Source organism: Ochotona princeps, chromosome 9 (genome assembly GCF_030435755.1).
Source record: "Ochotona princeps isolate mOchPri1 chromosome 9, mOchPri1.hap1, whole genome shotgun sequence".
Classification (NCBI taxonomy): domain Eukaryota; kingdom Metazoa; phylum Chordata; class Mammalia; order Lagomorpha; family Ochotonidae; genus Ochotona; species Ochotona princeps.
In genome coordinates this window covers 69,785,921-69,797,875 of record NC_080840.1, presented here as the reverse complement: position 1 = coordinate 69,797,875, position 11,955 = coordinate 69,785,921, and positions in this window count along the sequence as shown.

Here is an 11,955-nt window from a genome sequence, read left to right as displayed (position 1 = left end):
GTATTTATTTTTAGACATAAATACTCACTTTTATGTTTTATTAATAACTAATTCATTACTACTTCATTTGTTTTTCAGATAAGTGCCATTGTGCTTTCAGAACATATTAAATTGATGCTGTGTAATTATCACTAGAAAAGTAACAGGTAATGATTCCTACAATAACTTTACCCTATAGCTTGGCACACAGATATTGTGATGCCAATCTTCTTAGTGTCTTGTTAAACATTTTCAATAATAGTTATCGCCAAAATGATGGAATGAATTTACATTTGAAATTGAAATATATTCCTAAGCTATTAATAATAGCCCATTATATTGACACATAATATTGCATTGCCTATTGAGCTTGTTTAATGCTTTTGTAATGGAATAGGGTTGTTAAAACTGTTAAGCATTGTACAGCATTTAGTAAAACCAATTTATTTAAGATATATTAACTGTTCTTTCTCAAATAATAATTGGTAAAGTCTTGTAATAGCTACTGAACTCGGGTCTTTTGATTCAGATATCTGTTTTTCATTTGCACCATGGAATTGGTTTATAATCTTGGATGTACTTTAAAATCATTGGCATTGCTTTTAAATAGCGTTTATTCCAGGTTTAACGAACGGTTCCAGAATTATAAAAATGTGGCTTGGGAATCTACATTTTCCAATAAATTTAGAAATTGAGAAAACACTCTCCCAACTGGCTAAGTCACAGCTGTGATTACAACCTATGTTTCATTATTTTTTATCCCACATTGTCTCTTCAATATAAAACCAATGTACGAACTGAATTGTGTTTCTTACATTTGAATCTCTGAACTGAACGTTCTCTATATTGAGCAAAGTCATCACATGACAATTAAAAATAAAAGTGAAGCTTAAGTGGAAAGGAAATTGACTATAACATTTGTTCTCACCCTTCAAATGGACACAAGTACTACCTATATCTTATTGGAGTCCTTTCTTAAGTTTGCTGCAACATGGTGAAATGTTTCAACAAATTAACCTCCAAGAAACAGAGGTTTACTCCAAACTCCTCAACATGGTAAAAAATGTCATTTTGTTAGGTCTATTTGATTCTAGAACACAGAATATGTCAATTTCTGTCCATTTCTTTGTCACTTGCTCTGAGAGTGTTTTTGAAAATCTTTTCTTATTTTTGTTCAATAATATCACTTCTCAATCCTGAGACGTTAAATGTTTCAAATGAGTAAATTTTTTCAATGTTCCAGAATCTATGATGTAATATTACCATAAGAAGTCATTGAGGCATGTCATTTATATCCAGGAGCTACTGTTTAGTGGGGCAGAACAAATGTGCTTAAAACAAAGCAACATCACCTTTCTTTGATATCATTCCCATATTAATCATTGTGAAGGATCTGCTTCACACATCAAAATGATCATCTCTGAAAGACTAATTTGACACAATTTCTCTTTCTTGGACAGTTAAGTTGACACTTCGCTCTTTGCTTTTCTGTGAGTCTTGAAAGATATTAAACGTTTCCTAGCAAGCTTTCCCTGCTGGTTCTTGACCATGTCCTTTCATATAGACTGATTTGTGTGGTACTGTGATCTGTGTTTGATCCTGCTGATCTCTTTAGAAACAGGATTATAAGTCTTTTCTTAATGCTGAGCAATCTACTTTATTCAAAGAAAGAAAGATTTCTTTCCCTTTTTCTATCTATATAAGAAAAATTGGTATATTTTAGTTTCTCCCAACACAAAAAGACAGAGGATTAATAAGCTCACTGCACTAAAAACTTATACAATAATTACACAAACTCTTCCTGTCTAGTTTTCAATTTGTCAAGAAAGCTTCCTGAATTTGTAATCAATACTTGCTATGATATAACTACACCATGCCTTTGTTTCATTGCTCTAGGAATCCCATATGATTTTAAGTCATGAACTTTTTATAGTCAAATGGGCAGGTCATTGGCAACAAATTATAGATGAGAGATTTGTAAGGGTATTAAGAAGGAGCAGGCATTTGATCCAGTTTTTAATATCCTTTTTTTTTTGCATGTCCACACCCACACCCATCACTGTGTACCTGTATTCAAGTTCCAGCTCTACTCCCACTCCAGCTTCTGACTAATGCACACCCAGGGAGGCAGAAGGTGGTATCTCAATTTCTTGCATTGCTATTGTTGATTTGATCTATTCTACTGAAGTTCTAGATGCCTGAATTGGAGTATTGATTCCTGTCCATCTAACAGTTAATCCCTCTTTTTCTGTACCTATCCCGTTGCCTTTCAAATAACCAATAATAATTTAATAGAGAACATTATGTAGCATGTCAACAAAATGATGTTAATTGATTTATAATCAAAGCTATAGTGAAGTAGATAGTTCAGGAGATAATGGCAGTTTGGTGGTTTGAAGCACTGAAATATAGTCTTTCATTGTATTCTTCAATTTACAAGTACATAAGAAGGTATTGTCAGCATTCTGTATAATATGTTTCAAAATGCCCATAGATAAAATTGCTGAATAGTGTTAATTGGAGATAATGTGCTATCATAAATTCTGAAACTCCATAATGCATCCTGAACAATTTTGATTATTTGATTACATATGCAATTGTAATTTACATCTTCAGAACACCAAGGCCATTCTTTAGGCTATCTAGTTTCTACATTTATCTTGATTATTATGACAATATGTTTTACCTGATGAATATTTTATTTCTATAATTGAGAGAAGAAAGCCATTTTAGATTCACAATAAAAATCCTCACTCACTTTCACTGTCCACCCTTCTGCACTGAAGTTTTGTCAAAGAAAGAGCGATATGGTACTTAATGATCTCTCTACTTTTCATAGCTAATGTTTAAGGGTTGTGTAGAGTCAAGATAATTAAATCATTGTCACTGCTTTTATTCCAAAGGATTTCCTTCCTTCTTCCTTCCTTCTTTTTTCCTTCCTTTCTTTCTCTTTTCTTTCTTTAGTAATATATTCCACATAATAGTAATCTGTGACCTAAAAAGTTTTTCTAACTTCTCAAGGCTTGATCTCTCTCTCTTTTTAAAGATTCATTTATTAAAAAGAGAGAAAAAGAACAAAAGAGAGATTTTTGTTTTCATTTGCTAATTTATTCGTTAAATTGCCGGATGAAGACTAGTGGCAAGTGTCTGAGCCCTTGGACCATCTTCCACCTCTTTCAATGGCACATTGACTAGACGTTAGATCATAAGCAGAGTACCCAAAACTCAAACTGACCCTCCAAAATAAAATGTCACCACTGCACCGCAAATGTAAACACAATGTTCATTCCTTAGTTAAAAGTAACAATGTTACATTTAGCTACCCATTTTGTCAAAATCATTTTTATCACCGGCCTTTAAGGCAATAGATATTAAATACACTTCACCTTTCCAAAAATGGTTGTAGATTTTCAAAAACTTGCAATCTCTTTATAAGATTTCATTTTCCAAGATGTGTTCATGGAACATTTATTTGAAGTGACAAATGTACTGTTAGGTCTTGTATTTTGATCACATCCTTTCATATGTTGCAAAATATCATATGATTAGGATTTATCAGGATGTAATTAAGATTATTGTTGAACATGATAGAGGTTCACAAAGGAATGTCTAAAAGATTTCATTTTCAATGATTTTTTTATAACAGTGTCTGAACTAATTTAATATCAAAAGCCTACTCCTTGGACGGAGAAAAAAATAATGAGTTTCTCCCTTGCCTCAATAATTTTTTCCAGATTATTCTCACTGCCCTAAAATTTTGACTTAACATTTTCCATCTTTTAAACTGAAAAATACTAAACTTTCTCTTGACTTTCCATTTCATTGAATTGTCTGCCCTGTTTCTTTGCTCACCTTCTAGAAAACTGTGAAAGTATTGCCTTTCCATAATTCTTCATATTCAACCAACTCCTCTTCTTATTTAAACGAGGCTATTTTTCATTCTCCTCTGACAGAGTTCTCACCAATGACCTGTGTAGTTTGCCAAATTAGTTGCCAATTCTCCTTCTTGCTTGGCATATCTCCTGATTTATGTGTTTGCCCATTCTCTGTGTTAAACCATGTAATTTCACCGCTGGGCACACTACCTTTTCTTCACTGGATACTTTGTGTAAGAAGTTTAAATTGCAATTTCTCAGAGTTTGCCGTTAATCATTTTATCTTTTGTGTTTTCTCTTCTTAGTTGACCTCAGTCAGTTTCAGGGATTAAGACAGTGTCTACATGATCATGCACCTCATATTTGATTCTTTTGCATGTACCAAGCTATTATCCTCAACATTATCATCTAGTGCTTAACTTGGCTACATGTAAAACATCATGCTTCCAAAACAGAATACGTAATTCACAGCATTCTAATCTGCTGCTTCCTATGTGCATCCTATGATCAATTATATCTAATTTATATCAGTCTTCAGCAAATATTTATACAGTAAATATATTCATATATATGAAGCAATCAGTATTCACTTCTGTCTCTTCCTTATATCTAGTTCATTTTCCGTATCATCTTATTACATCTGTTTATATCTACAATTACAATACTCAGACAAGAATCATTATCTTTTATTTAGGTTTTTGCAATAGCCTCTTAGTTGATTTTTCACCTTTCAACTCATCAGTCAGAGATCTTTCTGCAACAGAAGTTCTTCTTCTTTTTTTTTCTTAAAGATTTATTTATTTTTTTATTACAAAGTCAGATACACAGAGAGGAGAGACAGAGAGGAAGATCTTCCGTCCAATGATTCACTCCCCAAGTGGTCGCAAGTGGCCGGTGTGCGCGGATCCGAAGCCGGGAACCAGGAACCTCTTCCGGGTCTCCCACGCGGGTGCAGGGTCCCAATGCACTGGGCCGTCCTCGACTGCTTTCCCAGGCCACAAGCAGGGAGCTGGATGGGAAGCAGGGCTGCCGGGTTTAGAACTGGTGCCCATATGGGATCCCGGTGCGTTCAAGGCGAGGACTTTAGCCACTAGGCCATGCCACTGGGCCCTGGAAGTTATTCTTCTGTTTATATCCCAATGTTCTTAGAACAGAATCTAAACAGCTTACCCTTTGTAATAGTCAGGCAAAACAGGCTATAGGAGCGTGAGATTCTGAAACAATTCACTCATCAGATTGTTTTTCTGTTGTAATATCATGCAGAGAGAGGGGAAGATCACTGCATGCAAATAAAAAGAAAATAACTCAATATGAGTCAAGATCATACAAAGGTGCATGTTCCTTAAGAAGAGCCCTTTCATCCTTCTGCTTTATATACCCTAGACATACATTGCAAGCAGTAACAATTCTCTAGTTCTCATTTTGCTACTTGTGGAGATTTCCAGATTGCTTCTGATGGAGTGATGTACTTATCACATTGTCCCCTGTATTTATCACAAGGAAATAGCTATTTCCTGAGTAATTCTTGCTTGAGTTTGATTATTTTGGAGCTATTCCAAGTGAACAGATCCTCTGACTCTGTCAAGCACTGATATGAAACACTCAAAATGATCTGCTACCAGTAAAACTCTGAATAGAACAAATAGTCCATTTCAAGGAGCCTGCTGTATTGTTTTATCTCTCTGGAACTCTGATTCTTTCATTTCTTAGGATCAAGATAATATAGAGTAGGTAATCATGACTACAATTTTGTCTAGAAAATGCATTTCTTCCTTATCTTATCTTCTTCTGTAAATTAACGCAAACATACTCTTAACCAAGCACCTGGACAATTCTGTACTCATTGCTGGAGGGAAAGAATATGAAAGAGCAAAAAACCAAGAAGCTGTCACTCCAAGACTAGGGAAGATTCTCCAGAACAAAATGTGGTGGAATCATGAAGGACGGGCTGATGAAGGAACCACAGATTTTGGTAGGGCTTGGAAAGAAACAATGGACAGAAGCCATTATTTCTTCTGATTCTGAAACTTTCCTCTGCTTTGAAATTTCTTCCATACAATACCTTGTGCACAGAGCGGTTAAATTTGTCATATAGGTTGTCAGCATGATAAGCAACAGCTTAACATGTTACCCTATGCTGGCTCCAATAAATAATTCTTAAAATACTGTCTTTGGGAAAAAAAAAGAGTTGTATTTGAAGGAACTTGCGGTATTGGTGGAGAATAGTAGAAACTGTATAGTATAACTGAGGAGTTAAATTGAATAAATACTACATTTCCCTTAAAACGTTGTATTTTCACCTCTATTCTGTTATAGTATAAAAGTTAGTCCAGAATACTTTTAAATCTGAATGCCAATTCGGTGTCAGTATTTCACACAGGAACAACGTCACTTAGAATCTAGTAAGTCTCTTCAGTCTTTAAAATCATCCGAGGGTGCTAACAGATTTCTAATGAAACAATCAGAAAATGATCAGTTAAATCCGTAGAGATCACTTCTACCATATGGTGGTCATGATAGGCATATCCATCAACAGCAAAGGACCTTGGTACAATTGTTCAATAAATAAGTCAAAATATTTTTTTTATCAAAAATGACTTGAAATCAAATTCCCTTTGCCACTGATTTGATTGTCTCAAAAATACAGTAGTGACTTTATGGAGAACTCTTAGACTTGGCTGACTGTACACTTTTAAGGGAAAACAATTTGGGTTATTCAACATCTTTCCAGAGGCTTCATCATATGACTAGGGTTTACTTTTGGACAAGGTACTTCTAGACAACTAAAGCATAACCCAGGCAGCAATATTGGCCATACACTCCAATGAACAGTAAATACTAGACTGGCTTCAGTAAATGGATTTTAATGTACAAGTAGGATTACGATAACGTGATGCCAATACAAATCAGAGATAAGCCGAAGTTTGAGAAAAAGGGTGAATTGTCAACAGAAACTTTAGCAAAGTTAAAGGATACCTGGAAGTTTGAGAGGAACATTATGAGGTGAGAAAATGTGCTTTTCCAGTACATCTTCCTTTGTAAAATACCATAAAAAATAACAAAATCCTATTTTGCCACTGAAGCCTGATGCCACAATGCCAGTATATCTTGCCTTTGGGGAAGAATTCTGTTGAGTTGAAATGGTCACCTGCTTGCTGTCCTTTTGTGACCTCCTTTTAAAGCATGAAATGAGCAAGCGAGGTAAATAGAATGAAGGGAGATGAGAGAAAAGAGAGGCACAGATAGAAAATGAGTACACAGAATCTATGAAGTTCCCACCCTCATGATCTGATTGAATCCTTCCTAAAGGTCTCATCTCCAAATATCATCGCTGTGGGGAAGAGTGCTGGATATGAAAGCTTCAGCGAATTCATTCCTGTAATGTAAAAGCATTCGGTCCATTCCAGATAATGAATGGAGCCCTGAGAGTAGAACAGTAAGCTATACTGGTTGAAATGCTAGACAGAGGAGGAGGGCAATAGGGTTGAATGGAGCCAGCCTGCAGAATACCTGCAGGCATATCTGCCTGGTGGTTTTAAACGCATCCTTTAAGAGTCACGCCATAGTTCAAATTCTCTCTGAGACATAGAGCTATTGCTCCTCATTGTTATTCATCCACTCATTTTACTCATGTTACCTACTCCAGAAAGGCCTCAAGTAGAGAAAATAGGCACATTTTATGAGGCTTCTTTGGAGCCTTAAGTTTATCTCAGTATTGATTACTATTACACGATGTAATAGCAATTGTCATTATTACTACCTATAAATTACTTTTAGAGAGAGACAATAGCTATATTTTTTACCTATAATAATCCCAGTCCCAATAATTTACTCAAATTTTAGTCAAACTAAATTTCATTGGCCCTATGTTGGCAGAACACCAGTTAAGCTGTACTGATGTGCTCTAGGCCTTAAATGTTATGGCATTTTCTGAATGCTCTATTTCCCTTTTAAAACCCTTCCCCCAAATATGTTTGAAAGGAACAAACATACAAGGGAAAACCCAAACTATGTTTGCAGTTTCTAAGTATAAGGTAAATGCGATTGGAGACATTTTGGCATGTCAAGAGAAAAACTATGATTTCTTATTGTTTGTATATAGCAAATAGTATGCAAAAATTGTCTGAATTCTAGAACCTCCCCCACAAAATTACCATAATTACAAATAATCTCTAGAGTGCTACATTCCCAGTGAATCAAACTTTAATAGGTTTCAATTTGAAATATTTCACCTTTTGAAAAATGATTCAAAATAATTTCACATTCTTGACATTTGTATTTGAATTGCATTCCTCTCTATTGATATATTGACATAATATTTCCATTTCTCATAGATGTGCACATGTAAACATTCACTCACACAGCTCTACCTATTACGAAGTTGATGCCAATGTAGACAAGTAAACAATCTTAAAATCTGAATCTACCTTTCACACTTTTTGGTATATGTTTCCATATTAACAATTGTTAAAAACATAAACAGATAGGGTAGTTTTTCATTTCATATTCTAATATTAAATAAACTGCTAGAACAAATAGACTGTGTTATATTTGTTTGTATGAAGTTAGCTTTCTCCTAGGACAAGGGTGTTACTGAGCATCAAGAATTCTTAATCTTTCATCAGTTTTTTACTCCTCGTCAGATTCTGAGGATGATATATTAATATCCCTACAGGTCAATTTCTCATTGGTTGCTTAAAACAGGGTTTTGGCAGCTGTGCTTGCCAGGACTTCTGCATGGAAAGATAGAGCATTGTGTCTGCAGTGAGATCGCCTTCTTCTCTAATGTGTATGTCTCAAAACAGAGAGAGAGCTAAACCCAATGCTTCTTTTCATTTAGTACAGTATTGTCTGAAAGGCAACTGTAGTTGGTGAGTTTCAGCTTAACAACTTTGGTCTTGAAGGAACTGTAAATTTATCTTACTATATTTAGATTTAAACTAGATAAGGTATATTTATGTCTTTGGACGTTGGGAAATTGATTATTTTGCTTGTTTTTTAGCCATCTGAGTGGCCTCTAATGTTCCCTAGGCCTTCTACAGCATCATGTCATATGATGATGTAATATCTTTAAGAAAAATATATCTTTACCAGCTGCGTCTAGGTCTGGCTGAATCTCAGTCATACTTGACTGCATTGTTACTTATAAAAGGAGTGAATCATAATGTCATCTTAAGTCATGTTAGTGTGCACTGAAAACATTTATTTTGCTAGACAGAAAGTGTTCAAAGGAGATTAACTAGGTTCCAATTACCAGAATCTTTTGCATCTTTTATATTCATTATATGGAACATTGTATTGGTCCTGTTGCAAGGGTCGTGTGTGGTAGACGAGAATTTTGAGTAGGGAAAAATCCTGGAGCAGGGTTGCCTCTCTGGGCTTATCTGAATAGACCTGACAATGAAGCCCTGTCCCCCACAGTTCATCACCTCAAGTCTAAATTAGGTAAGAGTAAACATGCAGAAATTCCTTGGCTCTATTTAAACTTAATAAGATTTTATTTCTTCTCCAACCTCCCCTAGATTGTATTCCCTAAAGAAGGTAGAGCAATCTTTCCACCAAGGCATTGAGTGTCTATCTTCCTCCAGAAAGGCATGAGTGCTAGCTGGGAAACCTCAGTTCCTAATTCATAATATAAGAAGAGACTAAAGTAAAGATAACCTCAGACAATTTTAATAAAAAGTGGTTAAAGTCTCTGTCTCCCAGGCTCACTTCTCAAATACAGTGCATGAGACTTACTTATAACATTCTTCTCTCTCTCCATACCAGAAAAAATGAAAGGAAGAAACAGATTCCAAAGGATGCTTAATGAATAACAAAGACAATAAAACATGGGAGATTCTGATCAAAGGTCAATCTCATTTATATTCCTTTTTCAAAAATATTACCTCTGGGGTAGCCATTCGCACAGCTGTTAAGATATTACTTGGGGGACCCTAGCACAGTAGACTAGTGGCTAATGTCCTTGAGTTGCATGTACTGGGATCATGCAGGGGCACCAGTTTGTATTCTGGCTTCTACACTTTCCTTTCAGTTCCCTGCATGTGGCCTGGGAAAGCAGTTGAGGATGGCCCAAAACCTTGCTACCCTGAACTCATGTGGGAGACCTGGAAGAAACTCCTGGCTCCTGGCTTCGGATGGACTTAGCTCAGGCTGCTGTGGCCACTTGGGCAGTGAGCCAGTGGCTGGAAGATCTTTCTGTATCTCTTTGCTCTGTAGATCTGACTTTCCAATAAAAATAATTTTTTTTTAAAGATGTCACTTGAGATCCCTGCAGCCCTTGTTGGAATGCCTGGTTGCATTTCTAATCCAGCTTCCCAGTAATGTACTCTGTGGGAGGAGGCAGATGATAGCTCAGGACTACAGACCTACCACCCACAAGGAGATCAAAGGTTGAGCTTTGGGCTCCTTCTTTAAGCATGGCCCAGTATATACCGTCCCATAATAACAGTAACATCTAGTCAACTTCTTTTAATCCCTGTGAACCAGATTATTGCACCAATGGATTGAATTGAAACAAACACCCTCTGGGGTCAAAAACTTTAAAAGTGTAAGAGAGTTAAAGGATGAGAAAGGCTAAAATCTTGAATCTATCATTTTACTTACAGAATTGGTGGAGACAAGGTTTTCCTTGACATCGCAACCAACTGGTTTCGTACTTACATTTCCTCTTTTGCACTGTGATTTTTCACTAACTAGTGCATATTTGATTAGGTCTGATTCATAAAGGAAGAAGAAGTTTCTTTTATTGTGTTCCCAGGATACTTCTCCTTCACCATATGTCTCCTTCACCATATAGTAATCTGTAACTTCATTGTTTCCTTTGAACATGTTTGGCTTTATCAGTAGAATTAATGAATAAATAAACAACATGTGGATTATTAATTTTGAATTTTAAACATTTGCATCTGAAAAGAGTGACCACAATAAGGATAACCTATTAAACAAAGAAAATGATGGAATAAATTTTAATAGGGAAGTTAAGTTTTCTAAAGTTGAACTGTATACAGGACACTAAATAGGGAACACTAAGTAATTTTTTTTCCTAAGTTGGCCATATATACAATTTGAGTTTCTGTATTATACTTTATTCTGTCATGGGAAACTTTACTGGCAGGTGGTATTACAGTAAGGTTTTATAAAATGATATGTAATACTCCTAATAATGCTTTCAAAGGAACACCCAGTACAGCCTCAATAGTATATAGCATATGTAGACTACCTAGAGAAGTTGGAAATAATTTGGTTATTTCTTTGATTTTTAGCCTTTCTCATAATAATGTACGATAATTTGTTACCATAAGACACTAAAGCCAAAATAGGCAAAAAATATAAGAAAATATGAAAATATGTGAAAGTTTTAATAATATTGCCACAGATATTATTGTCCTGGAAATTTTAGGATGGAAATGCCAGTGTTTTCTTCAATTATTTTAAACAAAATAATAATTAAAACTTGATAGATCCATTTTAACTTGGTCCTAAAATAAAATATGTTTTTGCAGATTTTGATGCATTCTCTTCTTAGTCTATTTTCCAAACTTACTAAATGAACATATGCTTTCAGAAATTACAGACAAAAACTTACACCGTTAATCAGTAATAGATACTCATTTCCTTGAAATTTTCTTCTAAGATTGGCTTTTAATACATCAGAATAATTGTTGGGAAAATTTCTAAGACAGTGGTCCAAGATGTAAAGGGAATACTACATTGTAAAGCAGAAAAGACAAAGATGAAGATCATCTAATGTGTTTCAGAATTTGTCTACAGAACATTAGTTTCAGAAACTTTAGACAGATGCTGTTGCATCTGTGGAGTAATCCATTTTTTTCATGACTAGAACAAATTTAATAGCTTGGTAAAGAAAAGTGTTTTTACTCTCCTTCATTAGAAATCTTTCACAGTAACTACGCAGTATATTGTTTTCCCAGGTTTAGGATTGCAAAATATAATTTTAACAGAAATCTCTTCAGGAACTTAATTTAACAATTTTCTGTATGTGTTCCAGCTATGACTACATGAATGAATGAGGTACTATAGTAACTAAATATTATTTTGAAATACTTTTATCCAAAAAAGTGCTTTCTATTAACATTCT